This window comes from Chiloscyllium plagiosum, unplaced genomic scaffold, assembly GCF_037043375.1.
Source record: "Chiloscyllium plagiosum isolate Xiang-an unplaced genomic scaffold, Cpla_swu_hap1 HiC_scaffold_2, whole genome shotgun sequence".
In the NCBI taxonomy this organism is placed as follows: Eukaryota; Metazoa; Chordata; class Chondrichthyes; order Orectolobiformes; family Hemiscylliidae; genus Chiloscyllium; species Chiloscyllium plagiosum.
This window is the reverse complement of record NW_028270140.1, coordinates 151,531,132-151,554,827: the sequence shown is the minus strand read 5'-3', so window position 1 is coordinate 151,554,827 and position 23,696 is coordinate 151,531,132. Positions and strand designations below refer to the sequence as shown.

The 23,696-nt window shown below is 41.9% G+C and overlaps 1 protein-coding gene across 2 annotated transcripts in view; it reads right to left on the bottom strand.

The window, feature by feature from the left end:
* Window positions 1-20,703: 20,703 nt before the first annotated feature.
* Window positions 20,704-23,696, bottom strand: part of LOC122539588 (uncharacterized) — a 48,292-nt gene continuing 45,299 nt past the window's right edge. Inside the window, exon 12 of one of the 2 annotated variants that reach the window (XM_087974835.1) lies at window positions 20,704-22,225. The gene's annotated coding sequence lies outside the window, so the exon portion shown is untranslated. The remainder of the gene's footprint in view (window positions 22,226-23,696) is intronic. The other variant, XM_043674593.2, reaches the window with a different exon arrangement.

Genomic DNA, 23,696 nt, shown 5'->3' with positions numbered 1-23,696 from the left:
GCAACATCCTAGTAAATCTCCTCTGAAACCATTCCAAAGTGTTCACATCCTTCCTATAATGTGGTGACCCGAACTGTACACAATACTCTAAATGTGGCCGCACCAGAGCTTTGTACAGCTGCAGCATGACCTCATGGCCCCAAAACTCAATTCCTCTACCAATAAAAGCTAACATACCATATGCCTTCTTAACAACCCTAACAATCTGGGTAGCAACTTTCAGGGATCAGGGATCTATTACATAGACACTGAGACCTCTCTGCTCGACTACACTACCAAGAATCTTACCATTAGCCCAGAACTCTGTACTCCTGTTGCTCCTTCCAAAGTGAATCACCTCACACTTTTCCGCATTAAACTCCATTTGCCACTTCTCAGCCCAGCTCTGCAGCTTATCTATGTCCCTCTGTAACCTGCAACATCCTTCAGCACTATCCAGAACTTCACCAAACTCACTAGCGTCTGCAAATTTATGAACCCATTCTTCTACACCCTCACCCAGGTCGTTTATAAAAATGACAAATAGCAGTGGCCCCAAAACAGATCCTTGCGGTACACCACTATTAACTGAACACTAGCATGAATATTTCCCATCAACCATCACCCTCTGTCTTCTTTCAGCTCGCCAATTTCTGATCCAAACCGCTAAATCACCCTCAATCTGTATTATGTGCAATAGTCTACCATGGAAAACCTTATCAAATGCCTGACTGAAATGCATATACACCACATCAACCACTTTACCTCATCCACCTGTTTGGTCACCTTCTCTAGGAACTCATTAAGTTTTGTAAGGCACGACCTACCCTTCACAAGACCATGTTGATTATCCCTAATCAACTTGTTCCTTTCCAGATGATTATAAATCCTATCCCTTATAATCTTTTCCAACACTTTACCTACAACCAAAGTAAGGTTCACTGGTCTATAATTATCAGGGTTGTCTGTACTCACCTTCTTAGACAAGGGATTAGCATTTGCTATCTCCAGTCTTTTGGCACAATTCCTGTAGACAATGATGACATAAAGTTCAAAGCCAAAAGGCTCTGCAATCTCATTCCTGGCATCCCAGAGAATTCTAGGATAAATCCCATCCAGCCCTGGGGACTTATCTATTTTCACACTTTTCAGATTTGCTAACACCTCCTCCTTGTGAACCTCAATCCCATCTAGTCTAGTAGCCTGTGTCTCAGTAATCTCCTCAACAACATTGCCTTTTTCCAGTGTGAATACTGACAAAAAATATTCATCTAGTGCTTCTCCTATCTCCTCGGACTCCATGCATAACTTCCCACTACTGTCCTTGATTGCCCCTAATCTTTCTCTAGTCAATCTTTTATTCCTGGTAAACGTATAGAAAGCTTCAGGGTTTTCCTTGATCCTACGTGCCAAACTTGTAATTCTCGAACACTCTAACTGAGCCTTCATGTCTCATCCTAACATAAGCCTTCTTCTTCTTCTTGACAAGAGATTCAACTTCCTTAGTAAACCATGGCTCTCTTGCTCAACCACTTCCTCCCTGCCTGACAGGTACATATTTATCAAGGATCCATATTTCAATTGTGCCCACCCCTAGCAGTTTCCTTACCCATCCTGTGCATCCTAAATCTTGCCTAATCGCATCATAATTGCCTTTCCCCCCAGCTGTAACTCTTGCCCTGTGGTACATACCTATCCCTACCCATCGCCAAAGTAAACATAACCTAATGTGGTCACTATCACCAAAGTGCTCACCTACCTCCAAATCTAACACCTGGCCAGGTTTATTACCCAGTACCAAATCCAATGTGGCCTCACTCCTTGTTGGCTTGTCTACATACTGTGTCAGGAAATCCTCCTGCACAAATGCTGAACCATCTAAAGTACTTTTACAGTATATTTCCAGTCAATATTTAGAAAGTTAAGGTTCCCTATAACAACTACCATGTTCCTCTCGCTCCTTGCCAGAATCATCTTTGCTATCCTTTCCTCTACATCTCTGGAATTGTTAAAATGCTGTCAGACACATAGCAAATACTGTCAATGCCCTGCACTGTACCTAATATTTGCCCAGATATGGCAGACAAGGAAAAATTACTGACCCATTCCCTGTGGACAGGAACATGGACGTCCTGGTAGACAGGGTAGTGCAGAGGCAAAATGTCTTTTTCACCCATGACAAGTAGAGGATGTCACCACACCAGAACTTGACCCCAGTCAGTGCAGTCACAGCCACATAAAGGAATACCCAGCACTGAAGGAAGAGGTAAGGAGCACATTCAGTGTGAATGAGACTTCAGCACAGCGAGAGAAAGGACAAGTGAATGAAGTATGGAAATTTAGTTCAGGTAGAAATTAGGTGCAAAGGGAGCCAGAGGCAATTTCACTAAGGTTTATTGCAAGAAGTAAACTTTCCAGAGTAAGAGATAAGTGGGAGTGGATACAAAGTGTGGATCGAGAGGCCAACCTTTAATAAACCAGTCACAAACCACAGCATGTGCAATTCCAGGTAAGAAGCAATGGTGACCTAGACTCATGAACATGGTCAAGATTAGAGTGGTGCTGGAAAAGCACAGCAGGTCAGGCAGCATCCAAGGAGCAGGAAAATCAACATTTCAGGCATACGCCCTTCATCAAGAATGGTGCCTGAAATGTCGATTTTCCCGATCCTCGGATGTTCCAGTACTTTTCCAGCATCACTCTAATCTTGACTCTGATCTCCAGCATCTGAAGTTCTCACTTTCGCCCTGGAGTCATGAACATATCTGGTCTTAAAATAAAAGTAAGATCTTCATTGTTATTTTTAGTTTTCCTTAAAAACAAATCTGGTTAATTATGACATTGATGCTGTGATTCCAATAAAATGTAAAGAGCAGAAAATTGAAAGCTTTTAATTTCTGAATGAAATCAAATAAGATATTGTTGGCAGGACAGAAGATATGTTGCTGCTGCAGCATGTGGAAATTGCTGAACACCAATGTGATCCAAGGGGAACACATCTGTGGTAAGTGTTTGCAGCTCAAGTTGAGGAACTGGAGTCTGGGCTGCAGACAATGCACCACATCAGGGTAGGGAAAGGTTACCTGGATACTTTGGTCCAGAGAGAGTTCATATCCCTCAGACAAGGTAATTCAAATCCGATCTGTGATCAGGGACAGTTAGGTAAGAGCAGATAAGGCAGGTATGAGGATCCAGTGAGGTGCAATTGAGAAGCCTCATCCCCTGCAATTATCCAACAATAATGAGGTTCTAGCAAACTGGGTGAATTGACCATAGTGCTTGGTGCAGTGAGCCATTCAAGCACTAGGAGGAAACAGAAATATAGTAATGGTAGAGAACTGTATAATTAGAGGGATAGATGCTGTTCTCTAGAGCCATTGGTGTGAGTCCAAAAAGCTATGCTGTTTAGGGGTGGAGAAGAACATGAGGAGGGATCAAGCTGTCATCATCCGCATTGGCACTAGCAACATTAATCAGACTAGAAAGGATGTTATCAGTTAGGAGTTAAATTAAAAGGCAGAACTTCTAAAGTGATAATATCTAGATTACTATCTGAGCCATGGACAAACTGGCATAGGGTAAATAGTGTCAAGACGTTACCTGCATGACCCAAAGATTGGTGTGGGTGGAATGGGATTTAGTTCCAGGGTTACTGACACCAGTACTGGAGTAGCAGAGAGCTGTAGTATAGGTTGGGGGGTGGTGGAGGTGGATGATGGTGTTGGAACAATGTCCTATTACTCCTGGGCCATAAAGGGAGCTTTGAGCTAATTAGAGACAGGGAGAACTTGAAAAGCAATAAGATATGGGAGCGTTATAGGGTAGCTATTAGGTGTAAGGACTGTGCCTTCTTATCTTTGCTTCTTCAACATTGTGGACTGCAATGTTGCATTGGATAATGATATCCAGAATGGGACAGGATGGGACAGAGATAGAAAACCAACAGTAAAAAGAGTTAAAGGAAGAAAGGTGCAGAAAATTGATTACGAAAGTAAATTTTCAAGAATGATAAAACAAACAGCAAGACTTTCTACTGACCTACAGAAAGGAAGAGAGTAGCAAAAGTGAGTGTGGGATTCTTGGAGGATGCCTTTGGATAATTATTAACATGGAACAGGGAAACCTCAGATAAAACAATATTTCACATTGGTCTTCACATTGGAGAACACTTTAAATATCCCAAAGATATCAGATGAAAAAGATGCCAATCGGAGAAAATGTGTTCTAACCGTCTTTACCACGAGGGCCGAAGTACAGTATTTGACAAACAGATGGGACCTGAGGCAGACAGATCACCAGGACCCAATGGCCCACATCCAAGGGTATTAAAAGAAGTGGCTGCAGGGACAGTAGAGTCTTTGGTCAAAGCATTCCAGAGTACACTGCATTCCAGGGGAGTTCCAGCAGATTGGAAAACTGTGAATGTGACCCCCCCACCCAGACCCCTTTCAAGAATAGAGGAAGACAAAGCATTAAATTATAAAGACAAAGACAAAAAGCAGCACTATACAGAAACTAAAAACTTTTTTGCCCCTAAGCAACACATATCCCCTATTCATCCATCTAGATGTCTCTTCAACATTGCTATTATAGCCCTTATCACCTCCTCTGGCTGCACATTCCAGGCATTTACTGCCTTCTGTGCAAAACATCTACCTCTCACACCTCCTTTCAACTCTCCTCTTAAACCCTTAAACCTATGTCCCCCTAGTAACTGATATTTCTACCCTGGGAAGAAGACTCTGCGCCTCTCATAATTTTGTGAACTTCTTTCAGGTCACCCCTGAAGGTTTGTCCAATCTCTCCTGATAGCTAAAACCCTCCAAACCAGGCAACACTCTGGAAAACATTCTCTATACCCTTTCTGATGTTTCCACATTCTTCTGGCAGTCTGCTAACCAGGACTGGACACAATATTCCAAATGCAGCCCAACTAACTCTCTGTAAACTGCAAAATGACTTGCCAATTTTTATATTCTTGAGTTCTGACCGATGAAGACAAACGTGCCACACACTTTCTTGACCATCCTTATTCAATTGGGTTGCTATTTTCAGAGAACTGTGGACCTATATGCCTAAATCCCTCTGTGTGTTAATGCTTCAAAGAGTTCTTCCATTTACTGTATACGTCTCTCCTGCAATAGACCTTCTAAAATGTATCACCTCACATTTGTCCAGATTATATTAATGAGTTAACAGCACAAATACAGGCAAATGGTTATGGTTTGGTGGCAATTACTAAGACGTGGTTGCAGGGAGATAGGTTTGGGAATTGAAGGTCTAAGAGTACTCAGTGCTTCAGAGAGATGTTTCCAAAAAAAAAAAGAGGTGGTGTAGCCTTTTTAATAAAGGAAAAGATCAGTACTACAGTAAGAAATTATGAGAAATGTAGTGAGAAATCAGCACTGGAGATCAAGCACTGAAGAATCTGTCTGTAAGAAATAGCAAGGGAAAGAAGTCCCTGGTGGGAGTCCTCAAACACTAGTCACACAGTGGGGCACAGCATAATGGGGTGACACTTTGCCTTTAAAAGAGATGTGCTCTGTTCTGTTCCTCTTGCAGAGTGTTGTAGTCACCCTGATACCAAGATGCCTTCTCCAGGCAAGCAGAATAAATTGTTTTGCTTTTTTTAAAAAAAAATGAGACAAAAGAATCATGAGTGCGCAGGGCCAGGGTTCACACAAGCCCAAGAAGGTTTTTAGTTTTACTTTTAGTTACTTAAAGGTTTTCGCTGGCTGCTGAAACCAAAAGCTTGAGTTTTCTGCTGTGAGAGTCTTAGACAGTGAGACTTCATCTTAAAAATCAAAAGGGGCAGATGGTTTCTTTCAGGATTTCAGTCTGCTGGACTAGAGAAAGATAATGCCTGAGAATAAAACTGTTTTGTTAAATTGCCTTGGCAAGGGTGCGTTTATGGGATGTACCAACATTGGAACAGTTAATGATATATTATCTTGTTAAGTATTTAAATAAAGTTAAAGTTATGTCAGGTTTTTTTTGTATTTAACTGTGTTGTCGGAATAAAGTGTGTGTGCTTCAAGCCTAGCGGTGAACCAATCAAATTACATCTGGAACACAGTGCCTTATCCGTGCCTTTAAATAATATGAAAGTTAGTGCCGAGGCTTTCTCTTTACTACATTTTGGTGGGGTGGTGGGGTGATCTGGTCTGGTCCATAACAAAATTGGGGGTTTGTGTGCAATCAAAATCTCTGATTCTATGTTGGGTTTAGGATTATTGGACTTTGGGTGTTGCATCTGATTGGTTTAAATAGAGTGTGGTTTGTGTAATAAAGGTTCTATCAATCATTAAGAGTTTCCTGTGGCTGCAAAAAGTCACTTGGGTGAGGCAAAGCTTTCTGAAGAGACAGGCAAACTAAAGTTGGAACTGCCTGTGTCTGTGCAGAAAGGGGAGATCATTGTAGCAACATTTCAGCATTTACAATTGCCTCGAATGCAATCAGGATTATTGGTAATGACTAACATTCAATTGCAAATGGAGCAGATTGAATCAGAGGCAATGGCAATGGATAAAAGAGAAGGCAAATTGCAGCAGAACAAAGAACAAAAGAATTACTATGAAAACAAAATGAAACAATTTGAGTTCTGATTGAAAGCGGAAGGAAAAGAAAAGGAAAGAATAGCCCGATCAGAAGAAAGGGATAAAGAGAGAAATTTTGATTTCAGAAGTTGGCATTGAAAAGTGAAAGCCATAGAGTCACAGAGTCATACAGCACGGAAACAGACTGGAGGCGACCCTTCAGTCTAACCAGTTCATGCCGAAAATAATCCCAAACTAAACTAATCCCACCTACCTGCTCCTGGCCACATCCCTCCAAAGCTTTCCTATCCATATACTTACCAAAAAAGTCGACTTACAATGGCAGAGGTAAAGTTAAACGGTGGGAGCAGTGATGAGGACAGTGATGAACAGTGAACCCATTGTAGCCAAAGGCCTGGTGGGTATCTGTTTAAATATGTTCAAACATTGTTAAGGTTCAACGGGAAGGATATAGAAATCTTTTCCATTTCCATAAGACATAGCAGCAGAAATTAGGCCATTCAGCCCATCAAGCCTGCTCCGCCATTTGATCATGACTGATAAGTTTCTCAACCCCGTTCTCCTGCTTTCTCCCCATAACCCTTGATCCCCTTGATACTCAAGAATCTATTTCTGTTTTAAATAGACTCAATGACCTGGCCTCCACAGCCTTCTGTGGCAATGAAACAGCCAGTGACTATGTGGTAATTGTTGATCCAAACAAATTTGGTAGGTAGAGCTGGTCAGGTGTTTACATCACTATCAGACGGGGTCCCTGGGAAGTATCATGAAATGAAAAAAAAAGTCCATACGAATTAGTGCCAGAAGCCTACAGACAACATTTTAGGAAGCAAAGGAGAGAACTTGGTTAAATGTACATGATATGTGAAAAGATCAAAACAGAGTAATTTTGATAGGTGAATATGTACATTGAAAATAGTCCTATGATGGTCTTAGAGGGCCTGTTATCTTGGAGTGGTTCAAAAATTCACTGCCTGAAGTAGAGATAACTCATGTTGAAGAGTAGAGAATTAAAACTGCAAGGTTAGCAGTAGAATTGGCAACTGATTAGGAGTTGGTTTATAATCAAAGTTTGGCTTATCACCAGAGTTGATCAGGGACCTCGAAGTGAAGGAGCCATTAGGAGGTAGTGACCATAATACAATAAGCTTCAATCTGCAATTTGAAAGGGAGAGGGTACAATCGGTAGTGACAATATTTCAGTTGAATAAAGGGAAATATGGAGCTATGAGGGAGGAGCTGCCCAAAGTTCAATGGTGCAATACCTTAGCAGGGATGACAGTGGAGGAACAATGGCGGATATTTCTGGGTATAATGCAGAAGATGCAGGATCAGTTCATTCCAAAAAGGAAGAAAGATCCTAGGAGGAGGCAGGGGTGGCCGTGGCTGACGAGGGAAGTTAAGAAACATATAAAGTCAAAAGAGAAAAAGTATAACATAGCAAAGATGAGTGGGAAAATGGAGGACTGGGAAGCTTTTAAAGAACAACAGAGGATTACAAAGAAGGAAATACGCAGAGAAAAAATGACCAAAAATATAAAGGAGGATAGTAAAAGCTTTTTTAGGTATGTGAAAGGCAAAAAAATGGTTAAGACTAAAATTGGGTCCTTGAAGACAGAAACGGGAATATATTACGGGGAACAAAGAAATGGCAGAAGAATTGAATTGGTACTTCAGATCTGTGTTCACTGGGGAAGACACAAGCAATCTCCTAGAGGTAACAGGGGCTGAAGGACCTGAACTGAAGGGAATTTATATTTGCCAGGAATTGGTGTTGGAGAGACTGTTAGGTCTGAAGGTTGATAAGTCCCCGGGGCCTGACAGTCTACATCCCAGGGTACTGAAGGAGGTGGCTCGAGAAATCGTGGATGCATTGGTGATTATTTTCCAGAGTTCGATAGATTCAGGATCAGTTCCTACGGATTGAAGGATGGTTAATGTTGCACCACTTTTTAAGAAAGGTGGGAGAGAGAAAGCAGGCAATTATAGACCAGTTAGTCTGACCTCAGTGGTGGGAAAGATGCTGGAGTCAATTATAAAGGATAAAATTACGACACATCTGGATAGCAGTAACAGGATAGGTCAGAGTCAGCATGGATTTATGAAGGGGAAATCATGCTTGACTAATCTTCTGGAATTTTTTGAGGATGTAACTCTGAAGATGGACAAGGTAGATCCATTGGATGTAGTGTACCTGGACTTTCAGAAAGCCTTTGATAAAGTCCCACATAGGAGGTTAGTGAGCAAAATTAGGGCACATGGTATTGGGGGCAAAGTACTAACTTGGATTGAAAGTTGGTTGGCTGACAGGAAACAAAGAGTAGTGATAAACGGCTCCCTTTCGGAATGGCAGACCACAGGGAACAGTGCTGGGACCGCAGCTTTTTACAATATACATTAATGATATAGAAGATGGTATTAATTGTAACATTAGCAAATTTGCTGATGATACAAAGCTAGGAGGCAGGGTGAAATGTGAGGAGGACGTTAGGAGATTACAGGGTGACCTGGACAGGTTAGGTGAGTGGACAGATGCATGGCAGATGCAGTTTAATGTGGATAAATGTATGGTTATCCACTTTGGTGGCAAGGACAGCAAGGCAAATTACTACCTAAATGGAGTCAAGTTAGGTAAAGGGGCAGTACAAAGAGATCTGGGTGTTCTTGTACACCAGTCAATGAAGGTAAGCATGCAGGTACAGCAGGTGGTGAAGAAAGCTAATAGCATGCTGGCCTTCATAACAAGAGGGATTGAGTATAGAAGCAAAGAGGTTCTTCTGCAACTGTGTAGGGCCCTGGTGAGACCGCACCTGGAATATTGTGTGCAGTTCTGACCTCCAAATTTGAGGAAAGACATTCTGGCTATTGAGGGAGTGCAGTGTAGGTTCACAAGGTCAATTCCTGGAATGGCGGGACTACCTTACACTGATAGACTGGAGCGACTGGGCTTGTATACCCTTGAGTTTAGAAGACTGAGAGGGGATCTGATTGAGACGTATAAGATAATTAAAGGATTGGACACTCTAGAGGCAGGAAACATGTTTCCGCTGATGGGTGAGTCCCGAACCAGAGGACACAGCTTAAAAATAAGGGGTAGACCATTTAGGACAGAGATGAGGAGAAACTTCTTCACTCAGAGAGTGGTGGCTGTGTTGAATGCTCTGCCCCAGAGGGCAGTGGAGGCCCAGTCTCTGGATTCGTTGAAGAAAGAGTTGGATAGAGCTCTCAAGGATAGTGGAATCAAGGGTTATGGAGATAAGGCAGGAACAGGATACTGATTGAGGATGATCAGCCATGATCATAATGAATGGTGGTGCAGGTTTGAAGGGCAGAATGGCCTATTCCTGCACCTATTGTCTATGGAAAAGCGCAGCAGGTCAGGCAGCATCCAAGGAGCAGGAGAATCGACATTTCGGGCATGAGCCCTTCTTCAGGAATGAGGACAGTGTGCCAAGCAGGCTAAGATAAAAGGTAGGGAGGAGGGACTTGGGGGTGGGGCATTGGAAATGTGATAGGTGGAAGGAGGTTAAGGTGAGGGTGATAGGCCGGAGTGGGGGTGGGGGCGGAGAGGTCAGGAAGAAGATTGCAGGTTAGGAAGGTGGTGCTGAGTTCGAGGGATGGTACTGAGACAAGGTGGGGGGAGGCGAAATGAGGAAACTGAAGAAATCTGAGTTCATCCCTTGTGGTTGGAGGGTTCCTAGGCAGAAGATGAGGCGATCTTCCTCCAGCCGTCGTGTTGCTATGGTCTGGCGATGGAGGAGTCCAAGGACCTGCATGTCCTTGGTGGAGTGGGAGGGGGATTTGAAGTGTTGAGCCACGGGGTGGTTGGTTTGGTTGGTCCGGGTGTCCTAGAGGTGTTCTCTGAAACGTTCCGCAAGTAGGCGGCCTGTCTCCCCAATATAGAGGAGGCCACATCGAGTGCAGCGGATGCAGTAAATGATGTGTGTGGAGGTGCAGGTGAATTTGTGGCGGATATGGAAGGATCCCTTGGGGCCTTGGAGGGAAGTAAGGGGGGAGGTGTGGGCGCAATTTTTGCATTTCTTGCGGTTGCAGGGGAAGGTGCCGGGAGTGGAGGTTGGGTTGGTGGGGGGTGTGGACCTGACAAGGGAGTCACAGAGGATGTGGTCTTTTCGGATAGGGGAGGGGAGGGAAATATATCCCTGGTGGTGGGGTCCGTTTGGAGATGGCGGAAATGACGATGGATGGTATGATGTATATGCAGGTTGGTGGGGTGGTAGGTGAGGACCAGTGGGGTTCTGTCCTGGTGGCGATTGGAGGGACGGGGCTCAAGGGCGGAGGAGCGGGAAGTGGCGGAGATGCGGTGGAGTCCTGGTGGCGATTGGAGGGGCAGGGCTCAAGGGCAGAGGAGCGGGAAGTCCCTCCTCCCTATCTTTTATCTTAGCCTGCTTGGCACACTCTCCTCATTCCTGAAGAAGGGCTCATGCCCAAAACCTCGTTTCTCCTGCTCCTTGGATGCTGCCTGACCTGCTGCGCTTTTCCAGCAACACATTTTCAGCTCTGATCTCCAGCATCTGCAGTCCTCACTTACACCTATTGTCTATCGTCTGTTGACATCAACTTCAATTTTTGAATGTTAGAAATTGAGGAAATGAGAAACCTTCGGGTGGTAAGGGAAAAGGGGATCTCACTGAAGGCAGTAAAGAGTTTGCCACAGGTTTCAAAAGAAACCCATGAGGAAGGAAGATTAGTAAAAAACCTCAGGTGTTCTCACTGTAATAAAGTAGGACACATCAAGTCGCAGTGATGGTGGTTTGAAAAAGCACTGGGAAGACTAATGTGAGAAAATAAGAGCAAGTGGAGTCTGTTAAAGTCGTAAAGGAAAGAATAGGTGAAGCAAAGGAACAGTAAAGAACCTACAGCCTGGTTAGGGTTGATTAATAAGCAAGTACCAGATAGAGTCATTGGGTCATAGAGTATGGAAAGAGACCCTTCGACCCAACCAGTCCATGCTGACCATAATGCCAAACTAAACTGGTCCCACCTGCCTGTGCTTGACCCCGATCCCTCCAAATATGTCCTATTCATATACTTACCTAAATACCTTTAAAATTTGTTATTGTAGCCACATCCACCACTTCGCATGGAAGTTCATTCCACACCCAAAATACTATCTGTGTGAAAAATTGCCTCTCATGTCTTTTTAGATCATTCTACTCAGACCTACTAAATATGCCCCTATCTTGAAATCCCCCACTGCAGGGAAAAGACACCTGCTATTCATCGTATCTATACTCCTCATTAGTTTATAAACCTCTAGAAGGTCACATCTCAACCTCCTATGCTCCAGCGAAATAAGTCCCAGCCTTTCCAATCTTCTTTATAACTCAAACCATCCATTCCCAGCAACATCCTGGTAAATCTCTTTTGAACCTCTTCAGCTTTATAATATCCTGTCTATAACAGGGCGATCTGAACCCCAAAACCTATTGCAGAAAAGCCCTCACCAATTTCCTATACATCCTCAACATTAAGTCCCAACTCCTATATTCAATGGTCTGAGCAATGAAGACAAGCATGTTAAATGCCTCCTTAACCACCCTGTCTATATGTGATGCAAACTTTAAAGAATTATGCATGTCAACCCTGAGATCTCTGTTCTACAACACTCCCCAAGATCTCTTTAAATAATTCATTTGCGTAAGTAAGGTTTACTCATGTAAGAAAGCATATGTAAACATTTTACAAAATACTAAGAAATATTTTAAGAGATATAGGAACAAGTGAGAGATGGGCAGATATGTAATTTAGAAAGATTATTGAATTCATGGTGACAAGAGTAGTGTTCTTTATATAAGTTGGAGAGTCTGGTGAAAAGTGGGGAACTGGCAGTAGGAATAATAGAGAAGTTCTCTGTTCTGGGAGTACAATTTATCCTTGATAATGATATAGTTAGGTCATAGGTGGAAGTGGTGCCTACTGTGATTGAAAATCAGACAACTGAGGTGTTCCAGGAAGTACGTCCTGGGATTTTTCCTGACTGTGTGGTAATATGAGTCACAAAGCTACAGGTTGAAGCAGAAGGAGGAATCAAAGAGTAAAGATACGGGAGTTGTGGATCAATTAGAGTCATAGAGTCATAGAGATGTACAGCACGGAAACATATCCTTCAGTCCAACTTGTCCATGCCGACCAGATATCCCAACCCAATCTAGTCCCACCTGCCAGCACCCAGCCCATATCCCTCCTATTCATATACCCATCCAAATGCCTCTTAAATGTTACAATTGTACTAGCCTCCACCAGGTCCTCTGGCAGCTCATTCCATGCACATACCACCCTCTGCGTGAAAAGGTTGCCCCTTAGGTCTCTTTTATATCTTTCCCCTCTCACCCTAAACCTATGCCTTCTAGCTCTGGACTCCCCCACCCCAGGGAAAAGACTTTGTCTATTTATCCTATCCATGCCCTCATGATTTTATAAGGTCTCCCCTCAGCCTCCAACGCTCCAGGGAAAACAGCCCCAGCCTATTCAATCTCTCCCCATAGCTCAAATCCTCCACCCCTGGCAACATCCTTGTAAATCTTTTCTGAACCCTTTCAAGTTTCACAACATCATTCCAATAGGAAGGAGACCAGTATTGCACACAATATTCCAACAGTGGCCTAATCAATGTCCTGTACAGCCGCAACATGACCTCCCAACACCTGTACTCATTACTCTGACCAATAAAGGAAAGCATACCAAACGCCTTCTTCACTATCCTATTTACCTACAACTCCACTTTCAAGGAGCTATGAACCTGCACTCCAAGGTGACTTTGTTCAGCAACACTTCCTCAGATCTTACCATTAAGTGTATATGTCCTGCTAAGATTTGGTCTCCCAAAATGCAGCACCTCAAATTTATTTAAATTAAGCTCTATCTGCCACTTCTCAGCCAATTGGCCCACCTGATCAAAATCCTGTTGTAATCTGAGGTAACCCCCTTCACTGTCCACTACACCTCCAATTTTGGTGTCATCTGCAAACTTACTAACTGTACTTATGCTCCCATCCAAACCATTTAGGTAAATGACGAAAAGTAGTGACCCAGCACCAATCCTTGTGGCACTCCACTGGTCACAGGCCTCCAGTCTGAAAAACAACCCTACACCACCACCCTCTGTCTTCTACCTTTGAGCCAGTTCTGTATCCAAATGGCTAGTTTTCCCTGTATTCCGTGAGAGCTAACCTAGCTAATCAGTCTCCCATAGGTTACCTTGTCAAACACCTTACCGAAGTCCATATAGATCACATCTACCGCTCTGCCCTCATCATTCTTCTTTGTTACTTCCTCAAAAAACTCAATCAAGTTTGTGAGACATGATTTCCCATGAACAAAGCTATGTTGACTATCCCTAATCAGTCCTTGCCTTTGAGCCAGTTCTCCCTGTATTCCATGAACTCCAACCTTGCTAACCAGTCTCCCATGGGGAACCTTGTTGAACACCTTATTGAAGTCCATATTATCAGAAACTATATTTGACCAAATGGTTGAGAAAGAAACAAGAACAGGTGAAGGCCAAATTGGATGTTTTTAGAAAAAAAACAATAGAAAGATGGAAAGATAAAGCAGTTTCTATCAAAAAGCCTATGCAGAGGGAGTGTCGAAGTGAACCCCAGAAAGTCACTATCTAAAAAATGAAGTCTTGATGAGAAAATGGAGAACCATTACATGTTCAGGCAAATGAAAAATGGGCAGAGGTTCATCAAGTTGTAATACTGGTAGGTTGCAGAAAGGAGGTGTTGAGGGTAGCACGAGTTACCAGTAGGAGGTCATTTGTGAATAAGAGAAACTCAAGCCAAAATACAAAAACATTTTTATTGGCCTTATCTTATCATAAATGTCACATAGTTGGAAAACCTCAGACTGTGATAAAACCAACAGATTCCAGCATTTGAGGAACCTTTTCCAAGAGCCTTAGTTGATTGTATGGGATCCCTACCTAAAACAAAAAGTGGGAATCAATATTAGTTGATCATGCATTTACTAGATTTCTAGAGGCCATTCCATTATGCAATATTGCAACTAATAGAATTGGAGAAGAGTCTCTCAATTTTTTTAAACAGATACAGACTACCCACAGAGATACAATGGATCGAGGATCAAATTTTGCATTGAAATTATTCAAGGAAATATGGATAGCTTTAAAACAATTTAAATCAACTGCTTGCCATCCAGAATCACAGGAAGTATTAGAATAATGGCAACAAACTTTAAATACTATGTTGAGGGGCTAGAATAAAGACTATCTAAAGGATTGGGTTCAAGGAATTCCATTTGTACATTTTGCAAATAGGGATGCACCTAATGAATCAACAAAATTTAGTCAATTTGAATTAGTCTCTGGGCATGAGTTGAGAGGACGACACAAATTAATTATGAAAAAATGGGTGAGTCAGAGTTCAGAGACCACATGTTTGGACTATGTATCAAATGTAGGGAGAGACAAAATACAGCGGGTGAATTGGCTAGATAGCATTTAACAGTATCACAGCACGCAATGAAAGAGGAAGCAGAGAAGAGTTCAAAATTCATAGTGGAGATAAAGTATTAGTATTACTCCCAGTGAAAGGTGTACCTTCAGGGGAAGATTTAGTGGGCCTTATCAAATCGAAAGGAAATTGGGTGAGGTGAGTTATTTGATAAGAATGCCGGATAGAAGGAAAACTCACAGAGTGTGCCATGTGAATATATTTAAATGGTATTTTGATAAGGAATGAAAGCAAAAGGTGAATGTGTTATTTGTTACAACTCAGAGTGAAGAACCAAATCCAAATGGTTTTGAACTTATGACAATTAGGATGTTTCAGAATTTGGAATAAATCATTCAGCTACCTTCCAGTGGAAAGAGTTATTACAATCACATGAAGATATAAGTGGGAATAAGGTGGGAAGTACTAAACAGATTATGCATGAGATAGATATAGGAAATGCTGTTCCAATTAAGCAACATCCCTATAGGCTTAAACCTCTAAAATTGGTAGAGATTCTAAAAAAAGGTTGAAAGTATGCTTAAAGATGACATAATTGAAGTGTGTTGCAGTGAATGGAACTTGTCCATGGTGATGTTATCAAAACCAGATGGCACCAAACGATTGTGTGGGGCCTATCAGAAAGTCAATGTTTAATTTGAAATCCAACTTGTACCCTATTCCATGATTGGAAGACTGTATTGAGAAAGTGGGACAAGCAATTTACATTTCTATGCTGGACTTACTCAGAGGGCACTGACAAATGTCTTTATCTGTAGGGGTGAAGGAAATTTTAGCTTTCATGACATTGAGTGGACTGTTCCAGTTTAAAGTCATGCATTTGGTGTGAAGAATGCACCAGCCACATTTCAAATCGATAAGGTCATTTCACAATTGCCCAATTGCATGGTGTACACAGACAATCTGGTGATTTTTAGTCACACATGGAAGGAACATTTGGAGCATCTAGCAGAATTGTTTGATTGACTTCAGGAGGCAGGTTTTGTGATAACCTTGGTTAAGATTGAGCTCACAAAAACCCAAGAAACATTCCAATGCTATACCATTGGACACGGACACATGGCCTCAAGGGTTGTTTATTAGGGAGTTTCCCATACCACTGGCAAAGACAGAAATACTACAATTCCTGGCCCTGATTGGTTTTACCGAAAATGTGAACCCAATTTTAGAAGCATGGTTGCTCCAAAGGCTGAGTTGTTGAAGAAGTGTGAAAAGTTTCAATGGACGGATGAGTGTCAGAATTCATTTGACTGCCTGAAAGCTGTATTGACCACCATCCTGATATTGGCAACACCCAATTATGCAAAGCTGTTCAAGGTGATATGAGTGATATGGACGTCGCTGCTGTACCTTACAGGAAGACGAGTATAGAGAGACATATTGGATACTTTTCCAGAAAGTTGAATGTTCTTCAGAAGAAATATCCCACCACTGAGAAAGAAACCTTGAGTTTGGTGTTGGCATAGAAACATTTCAACATTTATATTGTGAGTAATGTATCTGAGATGATTGTGTATACTGATCATAACCCCTGAACATCTTTGGAAAAATTTAAGGATAAAAAATGCCAGACTATTTAGATGAAGTTTATTGTTACAGCCATTCAATTTGAAAATTATACAAGTGGCAGGCTGAGAAAATGTAATTGATGATGCATTGTCACTAATTTGATGAAGGAAGATGAAGATGTTCAGTGATGGAAGAAATGGTCGGAAATGGGCAGTGTTATTGAATGCTTTTATGTTTAGAGTTTTGTATAATATATGTATATATAATGTAGAGTACTAATAGCATGATACTAATGGCTTAGAAAATGAAGCCATCTTTGTATATTGATAAGTGTTTTTTAAAAGGGGGTGGTGGGGATGTGTGATGGTACTGTGCTTTTAAAAGAGTTGTGTTCTGTCCTGTTTCTCTTGCAGAGGGTTGTGGTCTCCATGGTGTAGAGGTGTCTGTTCCAGACAAACAGAGTAAATCACTTCAGGTTTTTGTAAAAATGAGACAAAAGAATAATGAGTGGGGGCCGGGTCAGGGCTCACATAAGTCCAGGAAGGATTTTAGTTCTCCTTTCAGTCAGTTGAAGGTTTTCTGTTGGGTGCTGAAGCCAGAAGTTTGAGTTCTCTGCTTTGAGAGTCTTAGACAGTGAGGTTTCATCTGAAAAATCAAAGGGGGCAGATAGTTTCTTTCAGGATTTCAGTCTGCGGGGCTAAAGATTAAAACTGTTTTGTTAAATTGCCTTGCCAAGGGTGTGTTTATGGGATGATGCCTTTGTTGGAACAGTTAATGATTGGTGGTTAAATCATATATTATCTTATTAAATATTGTGCCAGTTCTTCTTTCCATTTACATTTTAACTGTGCTGCAAGAACAAGGCTTACAGTCTAATGGCAGAACAATTAAATTGTATTTGGAACTCAGTGCCATACACTTGGCCTTTAAACAAATAGTTCTGAGGAAGGGTCAGCGGACCTGAAACACTAACTTTGATTTCTCTTCATAGATGCTGCTAGACCTGCTGAGCTTTGCCAACACTTCTGTTTTTGTTTCTGATTTACAGCATCCGCAGTTCTTTAAGATTTTAGTAGTTGATTAATTTACTGGAGTTCTTTGAAGATGTAACAAGCAATATGGATAACTGGGAATCCTGTAGATGTAGAAAGCATTTGAGAAGGTGGCACAAAGATCAGCATGCCAGGTAAGATCACATAGGGTTAGGAGAAATTGGTTACTTTGGATAGAGGATTAGCTAACCAACCAGAAAGCAGAGAGTTGAAATAAATCAGCTTTTTTCTAGGTGCCAAGATGTAACTTGTGGGATGCCACAGGAATGGGTCCACGTGCCACAGGTTTTTATAATCTTTACTTACCATTGCTGCCTCACAGCACCAGGGATCTAGGTTCGATTCCAGCCTCGGGTGACTGTCTGTGTGCAGTTTGCACATTCTCCCCATGTCTGTGTGGATTTCCTCTGGATGCTCCGGTTTCCTCCCACAGTCCAAAGATGTGCAGGTTATGTGAATTGGCTGTGCTAAATTTGCCCATAGAGTTAGGTGCAGGGTAAATACAGGTCTGAGTGGGTTACTCTTTGGAGGGTTGGTGTGGACTTTTTGGGCCGAAGGGCCTGTTTCCATACTGTACAGAATCTAAGCTAATGACTCTGATGCAGGGAGAGAAAGCACTACAGCCAAATTTTCAGATAAAATAGGCGGGGCAGTTAGTTACAATAAAGAAATTAGAGATTTACAAAAGGATAGGTTTGGTGAATGGGCCAAAATTTGGCAGATGTAGTTTAATGTGGATAAGTTTGAGGTCATTCATTTTGGTCAGAGGGATAGGAAAGCAACTTGTTATCTAAATGGAGAGAAAGTTCAATGTGCTTCAGTGTAGAGGGATCAGAGTATCCTCGGGCATGAATAATAGAAAAGTAGTATGCAGGTACAGCAGGTAATAAGGAAGGCAAACGGGATTTTAGGAATTATTGCGAAAGGAATAGAGTATAAAAGTAGAGAAGTGTTGCTGCAACTGTACAGAACATTAGTGAGATCGCACCTGGAGTATTGCGTATAATTTTCGCACCTGGAATGAGAGATCATACTTTTTAAATAAGGGGGTAGCAGATTTAAATCAGGGTTGAGGAGAACTTACTTCTCTCAAGAGCTATGAATCTTTGGAATTCACTGTCCAGAGTGCAGTGGATGCTGCAACATTTAATTTAATGAGGAGATGGACCAATTTGTAATCAGTAACGGGCTAAAGGGTTATGGAGAGCAAGCAAGAGAGCAGAGTTGAGGCTGGGATGAGATCAGCCATGATTGTATCCAATGGAAAGCAGGCTCGAGGGGCTGAATGGCCTACTTCTGGTCCTTATGTTGTGATGATACTGAGGTGTACTTAGTCCTTTTTATTATGAAGAAAGGCTGAGACAGAGTTACTAATCAGTCTCCTCAAAGCCAATCAAGAAAACAGCTAATGAAGCCTTGGGGTATTTTTTCTAAGTTTGAAACAATAGAAACCGCCTGAATGGGTGGGGTCCAGCTCCCACAGAACCAGGATTTTTAGTTTTAGTTTCTCAGTAGCAGTTGCTTCCAGGGTCCTTGCTTAGAGTCAAAACATTGCAGATGCTGGAATCCAAAGCAGACAAGCAGGAAACTGAAAGAACACAGTATGTCAGGCAGCATCAGGAGGTGGAGAAGTCACCATTTTGGGTGTAATCCTGCTTGAGTCCTGAAGAAGGGTTATACCAGAAACATTGACTTCTCCACCTCCTGATGCTGTGTTCTTCCAGCCTCCTGCTCGTCCACGCTGGGTTCCTTGAAGCTGGGATTAGAAGCTGCAGTACATGTCTCCCTGCTACTCTCTCACTCTCTCACATGCAGAGTTTTCTCAATGTGTTTCTTGCTGCTGCTAGAATTGCATGTGAGACAATCTATTACCATTGCCAAGGGTGTGTTAATGCGATGTTACTATAATGGAACAGTTAAGTAGTATTGGCTAATATATTATTTTGTTAAGCATTTCAATAGTTACAGTTAAGCCAATTCCTTTTTTTAATTTTGTCTATATTTTAACAGTAGTGCAAAAATAAAATTGTTTTGCTTCAAGACTGGTAGATTGACCATTCGAATTGCATTTGGAATACAATGACTGACACTACCTTTAAAATAACAAAAAGTTATGGTCGAGGCTATCTCCTCAACATGTTTTGAGAGGATTTGCTCTGGTTCATAACAATATTTATTATACCACTGTCTCCCATCCATGGGCGGCACGGTGGCACAGTGGTTAGCACTGCTGCCTCACAGCGCCAGCGCTAGTTCAATTCCCGCCTCAGGCGACTCTCTGTGTGGAGTTTGCACATTCTCCCTGTGTCTGCGTGTGTTTCCTCCGGGTGCTCTGGTTTCCTCCCACAATCCAAAAATGTGCAGGTTAGGTGAATTGGCAAGGCTAAATTGCCCATAGTGTTAGGTGAAGGAGTAAATGTAGGGGAATGGGTCTGGGTGGGTTGCGCTTTTGCGGGTTGGTGTGAACTTGTTGGGCCGAAGGGCCTGTTTCCACACTGTAAATAATCTAATCTAATGATGAAAAGCCCACACACACAGAGTTAAAGCTAATACAGCCAGTGTCCTCACAATTGTTGTTTGTTGTTATAATTGCATAATCAATAGCCAATTTCATGGCTTGCTGGAGGCCAGTGATATACAATTTACAGTCCTGGTCCCCAGTGTTACTTCATTCACCATTGTGTGGAGCTATTGCTGACATTTCAAGGGGTTTCTCACTCTGATCAGGAAATATTGCAGACCAGTGTTTCGCAAAACTCATTTACCCTCTAGTCCAAGACTTAGATCATCCAACTTCATCAGGATTAGGCAAGACCATTCAGCCCATTAAGCCACTTCAAAAAAAAATTCCTTCAGTGGTGGATGTCGCTGGCCATTTCCTAAAAAGGTAGATGCAGAGGAGATAGTTTCCATGCCTGGGGATATAAAGATAGAGGGGAGAGCATGTATTTTTTTCCTGGGATGTTGGTGTCACTGGCTAAACCAATGAGTATTGCCTATCCCTAACTGCCCTTGAGAAGGGGGTGAGTAGCTGCCTTCTTGAATCGTTGGTTTGTAAGTAGACCAACAATGCTGTTAGAGAGGAAATTCCAGGATTTTAATGCAGCAACATTGAAGGAACGGTGAATATATCTCCAAGTCAGGATGGTGAGTAGCTTGGTGGGACTGTGGTGGTGGCTGCGCCCGGAGCGAGGATTTCTGGTTGTGGGAAGCCTAAACCGTGGACTTGCTGGTTGCCAGCTGTGGCAGTGATGGTGTTTAGAGCGGGAACTCATGGCAGAGGCAGGTCCCTGCAGCAGAGGCATTGCATAGATCAGGGTCTCCTGGCTGTGGCGTGCCTGAAGCATGGACTTTTCAGGGCTGTTGTTGCTGGTCCTGGAGCAGTAACTACCTTGCAAAATCTCTAGATCTGTGTCTGAAGACACCCCCCCGTTCAGAAGATGAACTCTATTTATTTAATTTCATTTTATTCTTCTTGTAACTGAAAATAGCACATAATTATGGTAACAAAACACTTTTCACTGTATCTTTCCAGATATACATGACGATAAATAACTCAAATAACTTGCAAAAGTGGTGTTCCCATCCAATTGTTGACTTTGTTCTCCTAGATGGTAGTGATCACAAATTTGGAAAGTGACGCCAAAGGAGACTTAGTCTTTCTCATTAAACAGAAGTTCTCACTGATATGAAATGTTAACTCCTTTCCTCCCTTTACAAATTCTACCCTGTTCCTTAAGTATTTCCAGAATTGAGCTTTTGAATACTCAAACTGCAGAGATGGGGTTATACATGCTCAGGTTTTTGCTAAAGGTGACTAAACAGACTGGGAATGTCACAATGATTATCATTCATTTACCGAAGCAGAAAGCTGGGGTCAGTCTGTTTTCCAAAATGTTTATTTCCACTTCATATTTCAATACAAAATTCAGTCTGCTCTTTCTCTTTATTGGGAATACTAAAAACACAGCCTTTAAATATGAGAATCCACTGTGCTCTATTTCCTCTGGAGCATATCCTGGTTTATTCTTAAAAGGACCATCAATCACAATGTTGTCAGAACTCTTCAAACATTATGTTACATTTTTATGAAACAATCAATAGACCCTAGCAGGACACTGGAGATGGGTGTTAAGTAGCAAGGTGGATGGGTATATTGTATATCAATTGTGTTTAATCATATGCAGTAGGAGGGCATTAAGTGAGATACCTCTTGAGGATATATGAAGAAATATCTGCTGAAAGTGAATATAGTTGCACTCGGAGGCAAAAGCTTGAAATAGTTCACTCTGCAAATAAATTAATAATGACTTATTAAATGTTGGCTCCAGTTTCATCCTTCACCAGTTGGCTTTCTGGAATACGGTGCACATGAAATTAATGATATCTCTGATTGACCAGGATTGGAATGAATTAGTTATGTGAAGGCACAGTTTCAATAAGCAGTAACAGACTGGTTTGGACCAATTAGAATTTGATTCACTGGTGAAACTGATGGAGTTGGATTGATTAAGTGCTGGCAAACATTGGTTCATTGATGTGTTGCAAGCTCCACTGGCACAGCTGATAGTTCAGGTCCTTAAGAATATCTCAGGTATTGAAGGCGCCTGTGAATCATTCCCGCTCAGGTTATCTGTAAACACATTTAATGGAAAGTAACTGAGATCTGAACAATTATTGAGCATTGGAACATGTTAACCATCCAGCCCCTCAATCCTGCTATATTGTTTAATTATATCCTGCTTGATTTATGCCTCAGCTCCATTTATCAATCACTGCTCCATAAAACTCAATACCATTAACTCAACTCAAAACCAACTGATCTGTCCTGGAACTTTCAATTAACCCCAACATCCATTATCGTTTTTTGGGGAGAAGTTTCAGATTTCCATACACCCTCTGAGAAAATTGTGCTTCGTGATTTTCCTTTTGAATGGCCTAGCTCCAATTTCAAGATCACAGATTCATGGAATTGATGCAGCACAGCAGAAGAACCCAAAAACTTTCATTTTCATCCCTGAATGAGCAACTCCCATAGTCTCACAATGTTAGCATTTCCCTGTAGACCTGAAAACCTTTCTCTTCAGGTAGTTATCCAATTCTGTTTCAGGATTGAATCTGCCAGAACCACATTCTTGGGTTTGGAGATGCTGGTGTTGGACTGGGATGTACAAAGTTAACAATCACACAACACCAGGTTATAGTCCAATAGGTTTAATTGGAAGCACTAGCTTTCGGAGCGCTGCTCCTTCATCAGGTGGTTGGACTATAACCTGGTGTTGTGTGATTTTTAACTTTGTACACATTCTTGGGCAATGTATTCCAGATTCTGAACACGTGCTGCATATAGAAGGTTTTCCTCACAGCACTGTTGTTACTTTTGTCAACCGGTATCCTCTAATTCTCAACCTTTTCAACAAAGGCAACTGCTTCTCCATATCACTTCTATTCAGGTGGCTCATGATTTGGAACATCCCAATCAAGTCTGCTCTAAATTGTTCCTTTTACAAGGAGAACAGCTCTGGTTTTCCCAATATATCTGCATAACTCGAGTTTCTCAGCTCTGGAATCGTTCTTGTGAATTTTTTCTGCAACCTTTCTAATGCCTTCAGATCCTTCCAAAAGTATATTTCTTGGAACATACAAATGTACACATTATGGCAATAGGAGGCCAATGAGCATTGCAATCCTGTTTCACCACTGAATAAGATCATGACTGGTGTGTTACTCCACATTCCCACCAAGCCTTTCACACTCTTCCTTCTCAACCTCTGCCCTAAAAATAATCAATGACTTTGCTTTCACAGCCTTTAGAGGCAGAGTTCAAACATCACAATCCCCCTGAGAGAATGCATTTCTCATCTCAAACTTAAATCATAGAAGCGTTACGATGCAGAAGATCATCATTTGTCTCCTGTGTTTTCCGTGGATACCAACGTGATCTGAGCAAACACACCTGAAGTAAGTGTTCGCAGCTTGAGGAACTTTGGATCTGAGTTGAGTAGCCAGAGTCTGAGCTGTAGATACAGCACCATTTCAGGCTGGGGGAAAGTTAGAAACAAAAACAGAAATTGCTGGAAATGCTTTAGGAAATCTGGCAGCAT